The 17735-nt window shown below is 42.7% G+C and overlaps 29 non-coding genes and 2 pseudogenes across 29 annotated transcripts; all 31 read right to left on the reverse strand.

The window, feature by feature from the left end:
• Positions 1-62: 62 nt before the first annotated feature.
• Positions 63-181, reverse strand: LOC142950266 (5S ribosomal RNA). Its single transcript, XR_012954193.1, has one exon. It is a non-coding gene; the product is annotated as a 5S ribosomal RNA (ribosomal RNA).
• A 253-nt stretch (positions 182-434) lies between these two features.
• LOC142950434 (5S ribosomal RNA) lies at positions 435-553 on the reverse strand. The gene has a single exon (XR_012954335.1). It is a non-coding gene; the product is annotated as a 5S ribosomal RNA (ribosomal RNA).
• A 246-nt stretch (positions 554-799) lies between these two features.
• LOC142950212 (5S ribosomal RNA) lies at positions 800-918 on the reverse strand. Its single transcript, XR_012954143.1, has one exon. It is a non-coding gene; the product is annotated as a 5S ribosomal RNA (ribosomal RNA).
• A 249-nt stretch (positions 919-1167) lies between these two features.
• Positions 1168-1286, reverse strand: LOC142950217 (5S ribosomal RNA). The gene has a single exon (XR_012954148.1). It is a non-coding gene; the product is annotated as a 5S ribosomal RNA (ribosomal RNA).
• Positions 1287-1535: 249 nt separating this feature from the next.
• On the reverse strand, positions 1536-1654 carry LOC142950227 (5S ribosomal RNA). Its single transcript, XR_012954157.1, has one exon. It is a non-coding gene; the product is annotated as a 5S ribosomal RNA (ribosomal RNA).
• Positions 1655-1903: 249 nt separating this feature from the next.
• Positions 1904-2022, reverse strand: LOC142950228 (5S ribosomal RNA). Its single transcript, XR_012954158.1, has one exon. It is a non-coding gene; the product is annotated as a 5S ribosomal RNA (ribosomal RNA).
• A 250-nt stretch (positions 2023-2272) lies between these two features.
• LOC142950345 (5S ribosomal RNA) lies at positions 2273-2391 on the reverse strand. The gene has a single exon (XR_012954269.1). It is a non-coding gene; the product is annotated as a 5S ribosomal RNA (ribosomal RNA).
• A 250-nt stretch (positions 2392-2641) lies between these two features.
• Positions 2642-2760, reverse strand: LOC142950285 (5S ribosomal RNA). The gene has a single exon (XR_012954211.1). It is a non-coding gene; the product is annotated as a 5S ribosomal RNA (ribosomal RNA).
• Positions 2761-3009: 249 nt separating this feature from the next.
• Positions 3010-3128, reverse strand: LOC142950380 (5S ribosomal RNA; annotated as a pseudogene).
• Positions 3129-9639: 6511 nt separating this feature from the next.
• LOC142950376 (5S ribosomal RNA) lies at positions 9640-9748 on the reverse strand (annotated as a pseudogene).
• A 250-nt stretch (positions 9749-9998) lies between these two features.
• Positions 9999-10117, reverse strand: LOC142950251 (5S ribosomal RNA). The gene has a single exon (XR_012954179.1). It is a non-coding gene; the product is annotated as a 5S ribosomal RNA (ribosomal RNA).
• Positions 10118-10367: 250 nt separating this feature from the next.
• Positions 10368-10486, reverse strand: LOC142950213 (5S ribosomal RNA). Its single transcript, XR_012954144.1, has one exon. It is a non-coding gene; the product is annotated as a 5S ribosomal RNA (ribosomal RNA).
• A 253-nt stretch (positions 10487-10739) lies between these two features.
• LOC142950267 (5S ribosomal RNA) lies at positions 10740-10858 on the reverse strand. The gene has a single exon (XR_012954194.1). It is a non-coding gene; the product is annotated as a 5S ribosomal RNA (ribosomal RNA).
• A 253-nt stretch (positions 10859-11111) lies between these two features.
• On the reverse strand, positions 11112-11230 carry LOC142950447 (5S ribosomal RNA). The gene has a single exon (XR_012954348.1). It is a non-coding gene; the product is annotated as a 5S ribosomal RNA (ribosomal RNA).
• A 249-nt stretch (positions 11231-11479) lies between these two features.
• LOC142950229 (5S ribosomal RNA) lies at positions 11480-11598 on the reverse strand. The gene has a single exon (XR_012954159.1). It is a non-coding gene; the product is annotated as a 5S ribosomal RNA (ribosomal RNA).
• A 249-nt stretch (positions 11599-11847) lies between these two features.
• Positions 11848-11966, reverse strand: LOC142950305 (5S ribosomal RNA). Its single transcript, XR_012954230.1, has one exon. It is a non-coding gene; the product is annotated as a 5S ribosomal RNA (ribosomal RNA).
• A 249-nt stretch (positions 11967-12215) lies between these two features.
• Positions 12216-12334, reverse strand: LOC142950306 (5S ribosomal RNA). The gene has a single exon (XR_012954231.1). It is a non-coding gene; the product is annotated as a 5S ribosomal RNA (ribosomal RNA).
• A 249-nt stretch (positions 12335-12583) lies between these two features.
• On the reverse strand, positions 12584-12702 carry LOC142950230 (5S ribosomal RNA). The gene has a single exon (XR_012954160.1). It is a non-coding gene; the product is annotated as a 5S ribosomal RNA (ribosomal RNA).
• Positions 12703-12951: 249 nt separating this feature from the next.
• Positions 12952-13070, reverse strand: LOC142950231 (5S ribosomal RNA). Its single transcript, XR_012954161.1, has one exon. It is a non-coding gene; the product is annotated as a 5S ribosomal RNA (ribosomal RNA).
• A 250-nt stretch (positions 13071-13320) lies between these two features.
• On the reverse strand, positions 13321-13439 carry LOC142950348 (5S ribosomal RNA). The gene has a single exon (XR_012954271.1). It is a non-coding gene; the product is annotated as a 5S ribosomal RNA (ribosomal RNA).
• A 250-nt stretch (positions 13440-13689) lies between these two features.
• On the reverse strand, positions 13690-13808 carry LOC142950307 (5S ribosomal RNA). The gene has a single exon (XR_012954232.1). It is a non-coding gene; the product is annotated as a 5S ribosomal RNA (ribosomal RNA).
• A 246-nt stretch (positions 13809-14054) lies between these two features.
• On the reverse strand, positions 14055-14173 carry LOC142950220 (5S ribosomal RNA). Its single transcript, XR_012954150.1, has one exon. It is a non-coding gene; the product is annotated as a 5S ribosomal RNA (ribosomal RNA).
• A 250-nt stretch (positions 14174-14423) lies between these two features.
• On the reverse strand, positions 14424-14542 carry LOC142950351 (5S ribosomal RNA). Its single transcript, XR_012954274.1, has one exon. It is a non-coding gene; the product is annotated as a 5S ribosomal RNA (ribosomal RNA).
• Positions 14543-14792: 250 nt separating this feature from the next.
• On the reverse strand, positions 14793-14911 carry LOC142950308 (5S ribosomal RNA). Its single transcript, XR_012954233.1, has one exon. It is a non-coding gene; the product is annotated as a 5S ribosomal RNA (ribosomal RNA).
• A 246-nt stretch (positions 14912-15157) lies between these two features.
• LOC142950292 (5S ribosomal RNA) lies at positions 15158-15276 on the reverse strand. Its single transcript, XR_012954218.1, has one exon. It is a non-coding gene; the product is annotated as a 5S ribosomal RNA (ribosomal RNA).
• Positions 15277-15529: 253 nt separating this feature from the next.
• LOC142950269 (5S ribosomal RNA) lies at positions 15530-15648 on the reverse strand. The gene has a single exon (XR_012954195.1). It is a non-coding gene; the product is annotated as a 5S ribosomal RNA (ribosomal RNA).
• Positions 15649-15901: 253 nt separating this feature from the next.
• Positions 15902-16020, reverse strand: LOC142950530 (5S ribosomal RNA). The gene has a single exon (XR_012954425.1). It is a non-coding gene; the product is annotated as a 5S ribosomal RNA (ribosomal RNA).
• Positions 16021-16266: 246 nt separating this feature from the next.
• LOC142950232 (5S ribosomal RNA) lies at positions 16267-16385 on the reverse strand. The gene has a single exon (XR_012954162.1). It is a non-coding gene; the product is annotated as a 5S ribosomal RNA (ribosomal RNA).
• A 249-nt stretch (positions 16386-16634) lies between these two features.
• LOC142950309 (5S ribosomal RNA) lies at positions 16635-16753 on the reverse strand. The gene has a single exon (XR_012954234.1). It is a non-coding gene; the product is annotated as a 5S ribosomal RNA (ribosomal RNA).
• Positions 16754-17002: 249 nt separating this feature from the next.
• On the reverse strand, positions 17003-17121 carry LOC142950233 (5S ribosomal RNA). Its single transcript, XR_012954163.1, has one exon. It is a non-coding gene; the product is annotated as a 5S ribosomal RNA (ribosomal RNA).
• A 250-nt stretch (positions 17122-17371) lies between these two features.
• On the reverse strand, positions 17372-17490 carry LOC142950349 (5S ribosomal RNA). The gene has a single exon (XR_012954272.1). It is a non-coding gene; the product is annotated as a 5S ribosomal RNA (ribosomal RNA).
• Positions 17491-17735: the final 245 nt, after the last annotated feature.

The raw sequence follows: 17735 nt of genomic DNA on the forward strand, positions 1-17735 counted from the left end.
TCTCATATTTCTCAAGTGAAAAAGCAGGAGTGTCCTCTGCCTTTTGGAGAGAGAAGTGAAAAAACTTACAGCAACTGGTATTCCCAGGCGGTCTCCCATCCAAGTACTAACCAGGCCCGACTCTGCTTAGCTTCCGAGATCGGACGAGATCGGGCGCTAACAGAGAGGTATGGCCGTAAGCGAGTTTGTCTCCAACACATAGTTCTTTAAAACCTACAACAGTAGGTCAATTTTGAAACGTTAACGAACCTAAACCAGTTCATTAATTAACATTCCAAAAATAAGAAAATATTGATATATTGTTTGATTCTCTTTTCCCTTTTTACCGTTACCCACATCTTTGTATGCATCTCTTCTTCAATCTTGCCTTTTTCTCATATTTCTCAAGTGAAAAAGCAGGAGTGTCCTCTGCCTTTTGGAGAGAGAAGTGAAAAAACTTACAGCACCTGGTATTCCCAGGCGGTCTCCCATCCAAGTACTAACCAGGCCCGACTCTGCTTAGCTTCCGAGATCGGACGAGATCGGGCGCGAACAGAGAGGTATGGCCGTAAGCAAGTTTGTCTCCAACACATAGTTCTTTAAAACCTACAACAGTAGGTCAATTTTAAAACGTTAACGAACCTAAACCAGTTCATTAATTAACATTCCAAAAATGAGAAAATATTGATTGATTGATTCTCTTTTCCCTTTTTACCGTTACCCAAATCTTTGTATGCATCTCTTCAATCTTGCCTTTTTCTCATATTTCTCAAGTGAAAAAGCAGGAGTGTCCTCTGCCTTTTGGAGAGAGAAGTGAAAAAACGTACAGCACCTGGTATTCCCAGGCGGTCTCCCATCCAAGTACTAACCAGGCCCGACTCTGCTTAGCTTCCGAGATCGGACGAGATCGGGTGCGAACAGAGAGGTATGGCCGTAAGCAAGTTTGTCTCCAACACATAGTTCTTTAAAACCTACAACAGTAGGTCAATTTTGAAACGTTAACGAACCTAAACCAGTTCATTAATTACCATTCCAAAAATGAGAAAATATTGATTGATTGATTCTCTTTTCCCTTTTTACCGTTACCCACATCTTTGTATGCATCTCTTCTTCTATCTTGCCTTTTTCTCATATTTCTCAAGTGAAAAAGCACCAGTGTCCTCTGCCTTTTGGAGAGAGAAGTGAAAAAACTTACAGCACCTGGTATTCCCAGGCGGTCTCCCATCCAAGTACTAACCTGGCCCGACTCTGCTTAGCTTCCGAGATCGGACGAGATCGGGTGCGAACAGAGAGGTATGGCCGTAAGCAAGTTTGTCTCCAACACATAGTTCTTTAAAACCTACAACAGTAGGTCAATTTTAAAACGTCAACGAACCTAAACCAGTTCATTAATTACCATTCCAAAAATGAGAAAATATTGATTGATTGATTCTCTTTTCACTTTTTACTGTTACCCACATCCTTGTATGCATCTCTTCTTCTATCTTGCCTTTTTCTCATATTTCTCAAGTGAAAAAGCAGCAGTGTCCTCTGCCTTTTGGAGAGAGAAGTGAAAAAACGTACAGCACCTGGTATTCCCAGGCGGTCTCCCATCCAAGTACTAACCAGGCCCGACTCTGCTTAGCTTCCGAGATCGGACGAGATCGGGCGCGAACAGAGAGGTATGGCCGTAAGCAAGTTTGTCTCCAACACATAGTTCTTTAAAACCTACAACAGTAGGTCAATTTTGAAACGTTAACGAACCTAAACCAGTTCATTAATTACCATTCCAAAAATGAGAAAATATTGATTGATTGATTCTCTTTTCCCTTTTTACCGTTACCCACATCTTTGTATGCATCTCTTCTTCAATCTTGCCTTTTTCTCATATTTCTCAAGTGAAAAAGCAGCAGTGTCCTCTGCCTTTTGGAGAGAGAAGTGAAAAAACGTACAGCACCTGGTATTCCCAGGCGGTCTCCCATCCAAGTACTAACCAGGCCCGACTCTGCTTAGCTTCCGAGATCGGACGAGATCGGGCGCGAACAGAGAGGTATGGCCGTAAGCAAGTTTGTCTCCAACACATAGTTCTTTAAAACCTACAACAGTAGGTCAATTTTGAAACGTTAACGAACCTAAACCAGTTCATTAATTAACATTCCAAAAATAAGAAAATATTGATATATTGTTTGATTCTCTTTTCCCTTTTTACCGTTACCCACATCTTTGTATGCATCTCTTCAATCTTGCCTTTTTCTCATATTTCTCAAGTGAAAAAGCAGGAGTGTCCTCTGCCTTTTGGAGAGAGAAGTGAAAAAACTTACAGCAGCTGGTATTCCCAGGCGGTCTCCCATCCAAGTACTAACCAGGCCCGACTCTGCTTAGCTTCCGAGATCGGACGAGATCGGGCGCGAACAGATAGGTATGGCCGTAAGCAAGTTTGTCTCCAACACATAGTTCTTTAAAACCTACAACAGTAGGTACATTTTAAAACGTTAACGAACCTAAACCAGTTAATTAATTAACATTCCAAAAATAAGAAAATATTGATGTATTGTTTGATTCTCTTTTCCCTTTTTACCGTTACCCACATCTTTGTATGCATCTCTTCAATCTTGCCTTTTTCTCATATTTCTCAAGTGAAAAAGCAGCAGTGTCCTCTGCCTTTTGGAGAGAGAAGTGAAAAAACTTACAGCACCTGGTATTCCCAGGCGGTCTCCCATCCAAGTACTAACCAGGCCCGACTCTGCTAAGCTTCCGAGATCGGACGAGATCGGGCGCGAACAGAGAGGTATGGCCGTAAGCAAGTTTGTCTCCAACACATAGTTCTTTAAAACCTACAACAGTAGGTCAATTTTAAAACGTTAACGAACCTAAACCAGTTCATTAATTACCATTCCAAAAATGAGAAAATATTGATTGATTGATTCTCTTTTCCCTTTTTACCGTTACCCACATCTTTGTATGCATCTCTTCTTCAATCTTGCCTTTTTCTCATATTTCTCAAGTGAAAAAGCAGCAGTGTCCTCTGCCTTTTGGAGAGAGAAGTGAAAAAACTTACAGCACCTGGTATTCCCAGGCGGTCTCCCATCCAAGTACTAACCTGGCCCGACTCTGCTTAGCTTCCGAGATCGGACGAGATCGGGTGCTAACAGATTTTTTTTTTTTTTATTTATTTATTATCAAAAATACAAAATTTTTTACAATCAACATTTTACCACTTACTCTTCAATACAAGAACACATGACACTTGTACAAACATAATAACAAAAAATAAACCCTCCACGCTAATACTAACTATAAATTCAAACACTTAACACTTATCCCAACCCATAAGTCAAAAAACAACGAAAATAAACCTCCCCATAACTCAAAGAGACACATACCAATTTTTTACTCATACTCAAACATAATGTAACCAACAAAAATAATCCCCAATGATAATTAGCCATAACACAGATTCTAACCAAAATCTAACACAACCTCTCCACTCTCCCCAATCGCAACAAAGGTGCTACCCTCAATAAACCCCTCCTGAAACTCTTCCTCCTTGACATAGCTATGTAATATGTTTACATCTCTTTTCATAATATTTTTAAACACACTCCATACTTCTACTCTCCTTTTCTCGTAATGCGCTACATTCCTCCTTAGCTTGACTGCAAACCTTGCATGGCTTAGCGTGTAGTTCAACAAGTTGACATTACTTCCTTTCCTTTTAGCAACCGCACCAAACAACCACAGCTCCTTCCACCCTATTTTCTCCACAAATTCCCCTTTCCAACATCTGCTTATCAACTCTTTCACTTTCCCAAAGTACACAGCCAACTCCCCACATTCCACAAACTCATGCAGACATGTCTCCACTTCCACCTGACAGACATCACACTGCTTCCTCACATCCAGATTAAATTGACTTATTATTAGATTGTTAAACACCCTATTGTGACGCAGTAGGAAATCAAAATGCTCACATTCAACACTATTCCATTTCACTCTCAGGTTCAGCCACATCCTTTTTACATCCATATCGGTCATTACTTTTTCCCATACCTTCTCTGCAGCCGGTCTTCTTACCTCTTTCATTCTTAAACATCTGTACATTACTCTCGTTTTCACATTCGCCAGGCTTACTATCCTTTCTCCTTCTCCCACATACATTTCCACCCCTTCTCCTCCACTCCCCACCGCCTCACTCTCAATCATTCTCACCCATTCTCTCGGCATCCCCTTCTTTATCTTCTCCACCACATCCACCGCTGTGCCTAACCACATTTCATCACCCCTTTCTCTCACCTCATCTACCACTACCTGAGCCCTCATGAACCCTGGTACATACTCGTACACTAAATCCCTCACCTTCCTAAAACCTGCTCTCCACATCTCCAAGTTATAAATTGTGCTCCCCTCAAATGTGATTTTGGGATTTAGAAACAATGGTTGCTCCCACACCTGTTTTACATTTTTGCATTGAAACTGCACATGTTTTACAAACTCTCCCCATGCTCCCAGCATCTCTTTATAGAACTCAGACACCTCACTCAACATACCTTTCTTCAGTTCCATAAATATTCCACTTTCTCCACAACCCCCACATTTATTAATTGCTTCTTTCAGAAACAGCTTCCATACATGATCTTTCTTGTCCTTTACATATCTTGTCATCATTTTCAACCGAAGTGCATTCTTTTTCTTTTCTAAATTAATCAGCTTCAACCCACCATCCTTGTATTCGTTTTCCATCACTTCCCTGGCTATTCTGACACCTCTCCCACCCCAGAGAAACTCACTCACCATTTTCTCTGTCTCCTTTAGCACTCGCTCAGGCACATCCAACACAGTCATTGCATACACAAGTTTGCTCATTATCAGGCCATTCACTACCACCACTTTCCCCTTCAACTTCAACTTCCTAAGTCTCCAAAACCTTAATGTCTTCTTTATGCTATTCATTATCCCTTCATACTGCATGTCTCTCCCTTCTCTGCCTTCAACCCCTAAATTCACCCCTAACACCCTAAAATAGTCCTTCCTCTCTTTCAATCCTATATCCTTCCTCCTTTCTCCATTGACTCCAACATACATAATTTCTGACTTTTCTATGTTTAGCTTTGCTCCTGATGCTCTACCATAAACTCCTACACTTTGTAAAACCTCAAGGACACTTTCACTGTCTTGTACTGTTACTGTTGTGTCGTCCGCATACTGGTATAATAGACTCACTTGCCCTCCTGGTAAGTCTATGCCTCTGACCTTTTTATTTTGCTTCAGCAGTGCAGCTAGTGGCTCTGCCGACAGTGAGTACAGCAGGGCCGACAGTGGACACCCTTGTCTAACCGACCTCTCTAATCTGAAATTACCTGTGACTATCCCATTAATTTTGACGCAACTAACAGCTTTATCATACAATCTTTTGATCCATCCTACTAACTGCTGCCCAAACCCTACTTTTCCTAATACTCCATACAGGTATCCATGATCTACCCTATCAAATGCTTTGTTCAAATCTAAACTCATCACTATCCCCCCCTCCCCTCCCTTCATGTGTTCTATTGTGTCCCTAATGCTGCTGATTGTGTCTGCTATATCCCTCCCTGGTATACTGTAAGCCTGCGTGCTTCCCACTATTGTCCCTATCACCCTCTTAATCCTATTTGCTAGCACTCTTGCTAGTATTTTATAGTCACTGTTTAAACAGCTAAGCGGCCTATAGTTTTCAAGTCTATCCCTACTCCCTTTCTTGTATATAATACTAACTAACCCTGTCGCCATACTAACCGGCATCTCGTCCTTCTCTTCTATCCATTTAAACAATCTGTCCAACAGTGGCGCTAGTTCCTCTTTAAACTCTATGTAAAACTCTCCCACTAACCCATCTAGCCCTGGACTCTTATTCCTGCCTAACCCTAATATGGCTGCCTCTATTTCACCTATCCTTATCTCTCCTTCGCACATCTCCTTCGCATCTTCGCTCATCTTAGTCTCCATTTTCTCCAGCACATGTTTCATGCACTCTTCATCAACCTCTTCTTTCCTAAATAGTTCACTATAAAATTCTTCTACTCTTCCAACTATCCCTACAAAATCCGTTATCTTTTCTCCATTTTTCCCTTCCACCTGCTCCAAATAATTATTTTTCTGTTTCGCCCTCTCTAAACCTAAAAAGAATGCTGTACATTTCTCTCCCTCAACCACATATCTAGCCCTACTTCTAACTATTGCCCCCATGCATCTCTTCTGTTCTACCTCCTCCAGCTCATTTTTTATTTTATTATACCGTTCTAATGCGTGCCCTACCCCCTGGTCCACCCTCTCTGCTTCTCTAACTAACTCTTCCTTTAGTCTCCTTTCCCTCCCTCTTTCCCTTCTATTCCTATCCCTGCTGTAGCTCATGCTCAAATTCTTTAGCTCCTCCTTCATCTCCTCCCACCATCTCCCCATATCCTCCTCATACATACTCTCATTCTTTCTCACCATTATACATTCTCTCACCTTTTCCTTGTACCTTTCTTCTTTGAGCAACATCCCATTCAGGCACCACACACCTCCCCCCCTCCTCTCACACCCATGCCCTAATCTAAATTTTAGCACCACGTGGTCACTAAGAGTAGTTACCTTGTAATCAATTCCCCCCATTTTACTTGCTAGACTCTCCGTACTCAAAACTAAATCAATCCTACTCTGTTTTAATTCCCCTTTCACCATCTGTCTCCTTGTAAATACGCGCCCTCTTGGGTTCTTTTCCCTCCACACATCTACCAGTCCATTCGCTCTCATTACCTCCTTCAATACTCTTCTTGAGGAGTCGCTTTTGAAACACACACTTGCAGATGCATCCAGCCTTCCACACCACACATTAAAGTCACCCACAATTACACATTCTTTCCCGCACATTCCCGCCATCCTCTCAAAAAACTCCCTTCTCTCCTTTTCCTCATTTGGTGCATACACATTCAACATTTTCAATTTCTTACCCAGGTGTTCAAAAGTAATCCCTATCACTCTCCCATCACCATCATCCTCACATTTCCTCACATTCTCAACCTCTCCCCTTTTAACCAAAATAGCCACTCCCCTAGAATAAATGTCCCCATTGTTTACATACACATCTCCCATCCACTCTCTCTCTAACTCCTTCACACATTTTTCATCCCAGTGTGTCTCCTGCAAACATATAATGTCAGCCTCACACAACATCAAGGCTTGGTTTCGCCTATAACTAGTCCTAAGACTATTTGCATTAAAAGAAGCAACAGCCACCATTAATAACCAAAACATGTTGTTATTTTTTCAGTGCTTTCTTCCGATTATCAGACCCTTTTATAAGCTCTCCATCCCTTTTCCTCACCCTTTGGCCCTTCTCGATGTCCATGTCTGAGTCCGAGGGTTCACTTAATAGCAGCGGGGAGCCGCAGTTCCCGATGTCTTGAGGAACAAAGCTGTCCAGGGAAGACCCCATCGCCGCCTTTTCCTCAGCCCTCTTTCGCAGCTCGACCTCTGCGCCTTCCAATAGCACTGCCTTCGTTTTCCTCGCAGCCAGTCTCCCCACTCGGGCCTTGCCCGGCTTGGTCTGGACTTGCTCCTTCAGCCTGGCACTGGCTCGTGCCTCTCCCACCTTTAGCTCCGGCTGGCTGGGCACCGGCCTTGGCCCACTCAGATCAATCTGGCTGGACGCCGTCTCCGGCACCTCCACTATTTCAGTTCTCCTCCCTGCATCGGTCATACTCCGTGGCTTCATCACCACGCCTGCTGCTGTCACTGGCTCCACCGCTGCACCTGCCGTTGTCACTGGCTCCACAGCTGCACCTGCCCTTGTCACTGGCTCCACAGCTGCACCTGCCCTTGTCACTGGCTCCACAACTGCACCTGCCTCTTTCGCTGGCGCCATAGCTGCACCTGGCGCTGTCACTGGCTCCACTGCTGCACCTGCCGTTGTCACTGACTCCACAGTTGCACCTGCTTTCACCGCTGTAGTCTCTGCCATACAGGCTGCAGGCTTCGGCCTCATTACAGCCGTAGTCATCGCCGTTCCCTCTTTGTTCAGCTCGCTCACACAGGTCCCCGCAGCAGCCTCATCATCCTCTTCCTCCTCCATCTCCTCCTCCTCCTCCTCCACGTCCTCCTCCACGGTGCCAGTGCTCGACATACCGTCGTCGCTCTGCACCTCCTCCTCCTCCTCCTCCTCCTCCTCCACAGTCCCCACCATCTCCTCTTCTGTCACCTCCACATGGCACACACAGCTGTCCGGTGCCCGCTTACATCCCTTGCATTTGTTAGTCTTTCGTGTGGAACACTCCCTAGAAAAATGCCCTTGCTCTCCGCAGGTGTAGCATGTGAACTCAGGGCATTCTCTTTGAACATGCCCAGGCTGCATGCAGAGCCTACATATTTTGGTCTGCCTGTCATGAATTACCCGGAAATACTCCGAGCCCAGCACCGTGTTAAATTTTGTAGAATATGGTAGCGAACGAACTCTTTCGTTAAATTTAACTCGTAGAAATCGAGTGCCGTCCGTCACCTTAGAGCCTGGCCACATTCTGCGTCTAATAGGTGACATAGGCGTTACCCCCCAGCTATCCAGTCTCAAAAAGATATCATTGTCTCTGATATAATAGGGCAGATTGAGAAAAGAGACGATGAGCTCGTCGTTAGTGATCTCTCTAGCATGAACCCTCGTTTCCCCAATCTTAAAACCCTCCATCAGTTTTTTCTTACCCGTTATGTTGCTCATTGTGAGTTCAAACTTCTTTTGGCCGAGCACTCTGCACGCCAGTAACTCACCGCACAACCTCTGCACATGTCTGATGAGCTCGATAGCACTCATAGTCTCTCCACCCTCCATCTCCACGTTCACAGTTAGGCTCCGTGAGGACCGTTCCTCCGTTCTTGTAACAGCATCGCTGCCGTCTCCATTCTTTGTCAGTTCTCCCGTTCTTTTAACAGCGTCACTGCTGTCACCATTCTTCGTCAGTTCTTCCACACCTTTGGCACCACCACTGCCCCCGTTCTCCGTCAGTTCTACTGTACCGTTGGCAACACCACGGCCCTCTCCGCCCACCACCAAGCCGCTGGGGTTATCCGTAAGAGTTAAAGTGAGTTCATTCCAGGTCGGGTTTACCGGGTGGTCCGCCATCTTGGGGAAAAAAAAAAAGGACTAAAAGCGCCCCCCAAAAAAAAAACACGGGGGATAGCTCACAAAACACGGAAAAAAACGCTTCCCCCCGCTCAGTGAGACACTGACGGGGGTACTACTGACACAATCAGCTGAGCAAAACCAAAAAATAAACCTTCTCTTAGGGCATGTAAAACAAACAAAAGGAGAGAGAGATAAGAGGAGAAAACAAAGCACAGCCGTGTGCTTCCTCCAAGGAGGAAGTAGCTCTAACCCACAATGCACTCTGGTCTGAAACAGGACAGAGAGGTATGGCCGTAAGCAAGTTTGTCTCCAACACATAGTTCTTTAAAACCTACAACAGTAGGTCAATTTTAAAACGTTAACGAACCTAAACCAGTTCATTAATTACCATTCCAAAAATGAGAAAATATTGATTGATTGATTCTCTTTTCCCTTTTTACCGTTACCCACATCTTTGTATGCATCTCTTCTTCTATCTTGCCTTTTTCTCATATTTCTCAAGTGAAAAAGCGGCAGTGTCCTCTGCCTTTTGGAGAGAGAAGTGAAAAAACTTACAGCACCTGGTATTCCCAGGCGGTCTCCCATCCAAGTACTAACCAAGCCCGACTCTGCTTAGCTTCCGAGATCGGGCACGAACAGAGAGGTATGGCCGTAAGCAAGTTTGTCTCCAACACATAGTTCTTTAAAACCTACAACAGTAGGTCAATTTTGAAACGTTAACGAACCTAAACCAGTTTATTAATTAACATTCCAAAAATAAGAAAATATTGATATATTGTTTGATTCTCTTTTCCCTTTTTACCATTACCCACATCTTTGTATGCATCTCTTCAATCTTGCCTTTTTCTCATATTTCTCAAGTGAAAAAGCAGCAGTGTCCTCTGCCTTTTGGAGAGAGAAGTGAAAAAACTTACAGCACCTGGTATTCCCAGGCGGTCTCCCATCCAAGTACTAACCAGGCCCGACTCTGCTTAGCTTCCGAGATCGGACGAGATCGGGCGCGAACAGATAGGTATGGCCGTAAGCAAGTTTGTCTCCAACACATAGTTCTTTAAAACCTACAACAGTAGGTACATTTTAAAACGTTAACGAACCTAAACCAGTTCATTAATTAACATTCCAAAAATAAGAAAATATTGATATATTGATTGATTCTCTTTTCCCTTTTTACCGTTACCCACATCTTTGTATGCATCTCTTCAATCTTGCCTTTTTCTCATATTTCTCAAGTGAAAAAGCAGCAGTGTCCTCTGCCTTTTGGAGAGAGAAGTGAAAAAACTTACAGCACCTGGTCTTCCCAGGTAGTCTCCCATCCAAGTACTAACCAGGCCCGACTCTGCTTAGCTTCCGAGATCGGACGAGATCGGGCGCGAACAGAGAGGTATGGCCGTAAGCAAGTTTGTCTCCAACACATAGTTCTTTAAAACCTACAACAGTAGGTCAATTTTGAAACGTTAACGAACCTAAACCAGTTCATTAATTAACATTCCAAAAATAAGAAAATATTGATATATTGATTGATTCTCTTTTCCCTTTTTACGGTTACCCACATCTTTGTATGCATCTCTTCTTCAATCTTGCCTTTTTCTCATATTTCTCAAGTGAAAAAGCAGGAGTGTCCTCTGCCTTTTGGAGAGAGAAGTGAAAAAACTTACAGCAACTGGTATTCCCAGGCGGTCTCCCATCCAAGTACTAACCAGGCCCGACTCTGCTTAGCTTCCGAGATCGGACGAGATCGGGCGCTAACAGAGAGGTATGGCCGTAAGCGAGTTTGTCTCCAACACATAGTTCTTTAAAACCTACAACAGTAGGTCAATTTTGAAACGTTAACGAACCTAAACCAGTTCATTAATTAACATTCCAAAAATAAGAAAATATTGATATATTGTTTGATTCTCTTTTCCCTTTTTACCGTTACCCACATCTTTGTATGCATCTCTTCTTCAATCTTGCCTTTTTCTCATATTTCTCAAGTGAAAAAGCAGGAGTGTCCTCTGCCTTTTGGAGAGAGAAGTGAAAAAACTTACAGCACCTGGTATTCCCAGGCGGTCTCCCATCCAAGTACTAACCAGGCCCGACTCTGCTTAGCTTCCGAGATCGGACGAGATCGGGCGCGAACAGAGAGGTATGGCCGTAAGCAAGTTTGTCTCCAACACATAGTTCTTTAAAACCTACAACAGTAGGTCAATTTTAAAACGTTAACGAACCTAAACCAGTTCATTAATTAACATTCCAAAAATAAGAAAATATTGATATATTGTTTGATTCTCTTTTCCCTTTTTACCGTTACCCACATCTTTGTATGCATCTCTTCAATCTTGCCTTTTTCTCATATTTCTCAATTGAAAAAGCAGCAGTGTCCTCTGCCTTTTGGAGAGAGAAGTGAAAAACTTACAGCACCTGGTATTCCCAGGCGGTCTCCCATCCAAGTACTAACCTGGCCCGACTCTGCTTAGCTTCCGAGATCGGACGAGATCGGGTGCGAACAGAGAGGTATGGCCGTAAGCAAGTTTGTCTCCAACACATAGTTCTTTAAAACCTACAACAGTAGGTCAATTTTAAAACGTTAACGAACCTAAACCAGTTCATTAATTACCATTCCAAAAATGAGAAAATATTGATTGATTGATTCTCTTTTCCCTTTTTACTGTTACCCACATCTTTGTATGCATCTCTTCTTCTGTCTTGCCTTTTTCTCATATTTCTCAAGTGAAAAAGCAGCAGTGTCCTCTGCCTTTTGGAGAGAGAAGTGAAAAAATGTACAGCACCTGGTATTCCCAGGCGGTCTCCCATCCAAGTACTAACCAGGCCCGACTCTGCTTAGCTTCCGAGATCGGACGAGATCGGGCGCGAACAGAGAGGTATGGCCGTAAGCAAGTTTGTCTCCAACACATAGTTCTTTAAAACCTACAACAGTAGGTCAATTTTAAAACGTCAACGAACCTAAACCAGTTCATTAATTACCATTCCAAAAATGAGAAAATATTGATTGATTGATTCTCTTTTCACTTTTTACTGTTACCCACATCCTTGTATGCATCTCTTCTTCTATCTTGCCTTTTTCTCATATTTCTCAAGTGAAAAAGCAGCAGTGTCCTCTGCCTTTTGGAGAGAGAAGTGAAAAAATGTACAGCACCTGGTATTCCCAGGCGGTCTCCCATCCAAGTACTAACCAGGCCCGACTCTGCTTAGCTTCCGAGATCGGACGAGATCGGGCGCGAACAGAGAGGTATGGCCGTAAGCAAGTTTGTCTCCAACACATAGTTCTTTAAAACCTACAACAGTAGGTCAATTTTAAAACGTCAACGAACCTAAACCAGTTCATTAATTACCATTCCAAAAATGAGAAAATATTGATTGATTGATTCTCTTTTCACTTTTTACTGTTACCCACATCCTTGTATGCATCTCTTCTTCTATCTTGCCTTTTTCTCATATTTCTCAAGTGAAAAAGCAGCAGTGTCCTCTGCCTTTTGGAGAGAGAAGTGAAAAAACGTACAGCACCTGGTATTCCCAGGCGGTCTCCCATCCAAGTACTAACCAGGCCCGACTCTGCTTAGCTTCCGAGATCGGACGAGATCGGGCGCGAACAGAGAGGTATGGCCGTAAGCAAGTTTGTCTCCAACACATAGTTCTTTAAAACCTACAACAGTAGGTCAATTTTGAAACGTTAACGAACCTAAACCAGTTCATTAATTACCATTCCAAAAATGAGGAAATATTGATTGATTGATTCTCTTTTCACTTTTTACTGTTACCCACATCCTTGTATGCATCTCTTCTTCTATCTTGCCTTTTTCTCATATTTCTCAAGTGAAAAAGCAGCAGTGTCCTCTGCCTTTTGGAGAGAGAAGTGAAAAAACGTACAGCACCTGGTATTCCCAGGCGGTCTCCCATCCAAGTACTAACCAGGCCCGACTCTGCTTAGCTTCCGAGATCGGACGAGATCGGGCGCGAACAGAGAGGTATGGCCGTAAGCAAGTTTGTCTCCAACACATAGTTCTTTAAAACCTACAACAGTAGGTCAATTTTGAAACGTTAACGAACCTAAACCAGTTCATTAATTAACATTCCAAAAATAAGAAAATATTGATATATTGTTTGATTCTCTTTTCCCTTTTTACCGTTACCCACATCTTTGTATGCATCTCTTCAATCTTGCCTTTTTCTCATATTTCTCAAGTGAAAAAGCAGGAGTGTCCTCTGCCTTTTGGAGAGAGAAGTGAAAAAACTTACAGCAGCTGGTATTCCCAGGCGGTCTCCCATCCAAGTACTAACCAGGCCCGACTCTGCTTAGCTTCCGAGATCGGACGAGATCGGGCGCGAACAGATAGGTATGGCCGTAAGCAAGTTTGTCTCCAACACATAGTTCTTTAAAACCTACAACAGTAGGTACATTTTAAAACGTTAATGAACCTAAACCAGTTCATTAATTAACATTCCAAAAATAAGAAAATATTGATGTATTGTTTGATTCTCTTTTCCCTTTTTACCGTTACCCACATCTTTGTATGCATCTCTTCAATCTTGCCTTTTTCTCATATTTCTCAAGTGAAAAAGCAGCAGTGTCCTCTGCCTTTTGGAGAAAGAAGTGAAAAAATGTACAGCACCTGGTATTCCCAGGCGGTCTCCCATCCAAGTACTAACCAGGCCCGACTCTGCTTAGCTTCCGAGATCGGACGAGATCGGGCGCGAACAGAGAGGTATGGCCGTAAGCAAGTTTGTCTCCAACACATAGTTCTTTAAAACCTACAACAGTAGGTCAATTTTAAAACGTTAACGAACCTAAACCAGTTCATTAATTAACATTCCAAAAATGAGAAAATATTGATTGATTGATTCTCTTTTCCCTTTTTACCGTTACCCAAATCTTTGTATGCATCTCTTCAATCTTGCCTTTTTCTCATATTTCTCAAGTGAAAAAGCAGGAGTGTCCTCTGCCTTTTGGAGAGAGAAGTGAAAAAACGTACAGCACCTGGTATTCCCAGGCGGTCTCCCATCCAAGTACTAACCAGGCCCGACTCTGCTTAGCTTCCGAGATCGGACGAGATCGGGCGCAAACAGAGAGGTATGGCCGTAAGCAAGTTTGTCTCCAACACATAGTTCTTTAAAACCTACAACAGTAGGTCAATTTTGAAACGTTAACGAACCTAAACCAGTTCATTAATTAACATTCCAAAAATAAGAAAATATTGATATATTGTTTGATTCTCTTTTCCCTTTTTACCGTTACCCACATCTTTGTATGCATCTCTTCAATCTTGCCTTTTTCTCATATTTCTCAAGTGAAAAAGCAGGAGTGTCCTCTGCCTTTTGGAGAGAGAAGTGAAAAAACTTACAGCAGCTGGTATTCCCAGGCGGTCTCCCATCCAAGTACTAGCCAGGCCCGACTCTGCTTAGCTTCCGAGATCGGACGAGATCGGGCGCGAACAGATAGGTATGGCCGTAAGCAAGTTTGTCTCCAACACATAGTTCTTTAAAACCTACAACAGTAGGTACATTTTAAAACGTTAACGAACCTAAACCAGTTCATTAATTAACATTCCAAAAATAAGAAAATATTGATGTATTGTTTGATTCTCTTTTCCCTTTTTACCGTTACCCACATCTTTGTATGCATCTCTTCAATCTTGCCTTTTTCTCATATTTCTCAAGTGAAAAAGCAGCAGTGTCCTCTGCCTTTTGGAGAGAGAAGTGAAAAAATGTACAGCACCTGGTATTCCCAGGCGGTCTCCCATCCAAGTACTAACCAGGCCCGACTCTGCTTAGCTTCCGAGATCGGACGAGATCGGGCGCGAACAGAGAGGTATGGCCGTAAGCAAGTTTGTCTCCAACACATAGTTCTTTAAAACCTACAACAGTAGGTCAATTTTAAAACGTTAACGAACCTAAACCAGTTCATTAATTAACATTCCAAAAATGAGAAAATATTGATTGATTGATTCTCTTTTCCCTTTTTACCGTTACCCACATCTTTGTATGCATCTCTTCAATCTTGCCTTTTTCTCATATTTCTCAAGTGAAAAAGCAGGAGTGTCCTCTGCCTTTTGGAGAGAGAAGTGAAAAAACGTACAGCACCTGGTATTCCCAGGCGGTCTCCCATCCAAGTACTAAACAGGCCCGACTCTGCTTAGCTTCCGAGATCGGACGAGATCGGGCGCGAACAGAGAGGTATGGCCGTAAGCAAGTTTGTCTCCAACACATAGTTCTTTAAAACCTACAACAGTAGGTCAATTTTGAAACGTTAACGAACCTAAACCAGTTCATTAATTAACATTCCAAAAATAAGAAAATATTGATATATTGATTGATTCTCTTTTCCCTTTTTACCGTTACCCACATCTTTGTATGCATCTCTTCTTCAATCTTGCCTTTTTCTCATATTTCTCAAGTGAAAAAGCAGGAGTGTCCTCTGCCTTTTGGAGAGAGAAGTGAAAAAACTTACAGCAACTGGTATTCCCAGGCGGTCTCCCATCCAAGTACTAACCAGGCCCGACTCTGCTTAGCTTCCGAGATCGGACGAGATCGGGCGCTAACAGAGAGGTATGGCCGTAAGCGAGTTTGTCTCCAACACATAGTTCTTTAAAACCTACAACAGTAGGTCAATTTTGAAACGTTAACGAACCTAAACCAGTTCATTAATTAACATTCCAAAAATAAGAAAATATTGATATATTGTTTGATTCTCTTTTCCCTTTTTACCGTTACCCACATCTTTGTATGCATCTCTTCTTCAATCTTGCCTTTTTCTCATATTTCTCAAGTGAAAAAGCAGGAGTGTCCTCTGCCTTTTGGAGAGAGAAGTGAAAAAACTTACAGCACCTGGTATTCCCAGGCGGTCTCCCATCCAAGTACTAACCAGGCCCGACTCTGCTTAGCTTCCGAGATCTGACGAGATCGGGCGCGAACAGAGAGGTATGGCCGTAAGCAAGTTTGTCTCCAACACATAGTTCTTTAAAACCTACAACAGTAGGTCAATTTTAAAACGTTAACGAACCTAAACCAGTTCATTAATTAACATTCCAAAAATGAGAAAATATTGATTGATCGATTCTCTTTTCCCTTTTTACCGTTACCCAAATCTTTGTATGCATCTCTTCAATCTTGCCTTTTTCTCATATTTCTCAAGTGAAAAAGCAGGAGTGTCCTCTGCCTTTTGGAGAGAGAAGTGAAAAAACGTACAGCACCTGGTATTCCCAGGCGGTCTCCCATCCAAGTACTAACCAGGCCCGACTCTGCTTAGCTTCCGAGATCGGACGAGATCGGGCGCGAACAGAGAGGTATGGCCGTAAGCAAGTTTGTCTCCAACACATAGTTCTTTAAAACCTACAACAGTAGGTCAATTTTGAAACGTTAACGAACCTAAACCAGTTCATTAATTACCATTCCAAAAATGAGAAAATATTGATTGATTGATTCTCTTTTCCCTTTTTACCGTTACCCACATCTTTGTATGCATCTCTTCTTCTATCTTGCCTTTTTCTCATATTTCTCAAGTGAAAAAGCAGCAGTGTCCTCTGCCTTTTGGAGAGAGAAGTGAAAAAATGTACAGCACCTGGTATTCCCAGGCGGTCTCCCATCCAAGTACTAACCAGGCCCGACTCTGCTTAGCTTCCGAGATCGGACGAGATCGGGCGCGAACAGAGAGGTATGGCCGTAAGCAAGTTTGTCTCCAACACATAGTTCTTTAAAACCTACAACAGTAGGTCAATTTTAAAACGTCAACGAACCTAAACCAGTTCATTAATTACCATTCCAAAAATGAGAAAATATTGATTGATTGATTCTCTTTTCACTTTTTACTGTTACCCACATCCTTGTATGCATCTCTTCTTCTATCTTGCCTTTTTCTCATATTTCTCAAGTGAAAAAGCAGCAGTGTCCTCTGCCTTTTGGAGAGAGAAGTGAAAAAACGTACAGCACCTGGTATTCCCAGGCGGTCTCCCATCCAAGTACTAACCAGGCCCGACTCTGCTTAGCTTCCGAGATCGGACGAGATCGGGCGCGAACAGAGAGGTATGGCCGTAAGCAAGTTTGTCTCCAACACATAGTTCTTTAAAACCTACAACAGTAGGTCAATTTTGAAACGTTAACGAACCTAAACCAGTTCATTAATTACCATTCCAAAAATAAGAAAATATTGATATATTGTTTGATTCTCTTTTCCCTTTTTACCGTTACCCACATCTTTGTATGCATCTCTTCAATCTTGCCTTTTTCTCATATTTCTCAAGTGAAAAAGCAGGAGTGTCCTCTGCCTTTTGGAGAGAGAAGTGAAAAAACTTACAGCAGCTGGTATTCCCAGGCGGTCTCCCATCCAAGTACTAACCAGGCCCGACTCTGCTTAGCTTCCGAGATCGGACGAGATCGGGCGCGAACAGATAGGTATGGCCGTAAGCAAGTTTGTCTCCAACACATAGTTCTTTAAAACCTACAACAGTAGGTACATTTTAAAACGTTAACGAACCTAAACCAGGTCATTAATTAACATTCCAAAAATAAGAAAATATTGATGTATTGTTTGATTCTCTTTTCCCTTTTTACCGTTACCCACATCTTTGTATGCATCTCTTCAATCTTGCCTTTTTCTCATATTTCTCAAGTGAAAAAGCAGCAGTGTCCTCTGCCTTTTGGAGAGAGAAGT

This window comes from Anarhichas minor, unplaced genomic scaffold, assembly GCF_050575085.1.
Source record: "Anarhichas minor isolate MPS153535 unplaced genomic scaffold, ASM5057508v1 ptg000015l, whole genome shotgun sequence".
NCBI classification, from domain to species: Eukaryota; Metazoa; Chordata; class Actinopteri; order Perciformes; family Anarhichadidae; genus Anarhichas; species Anarhichas minor.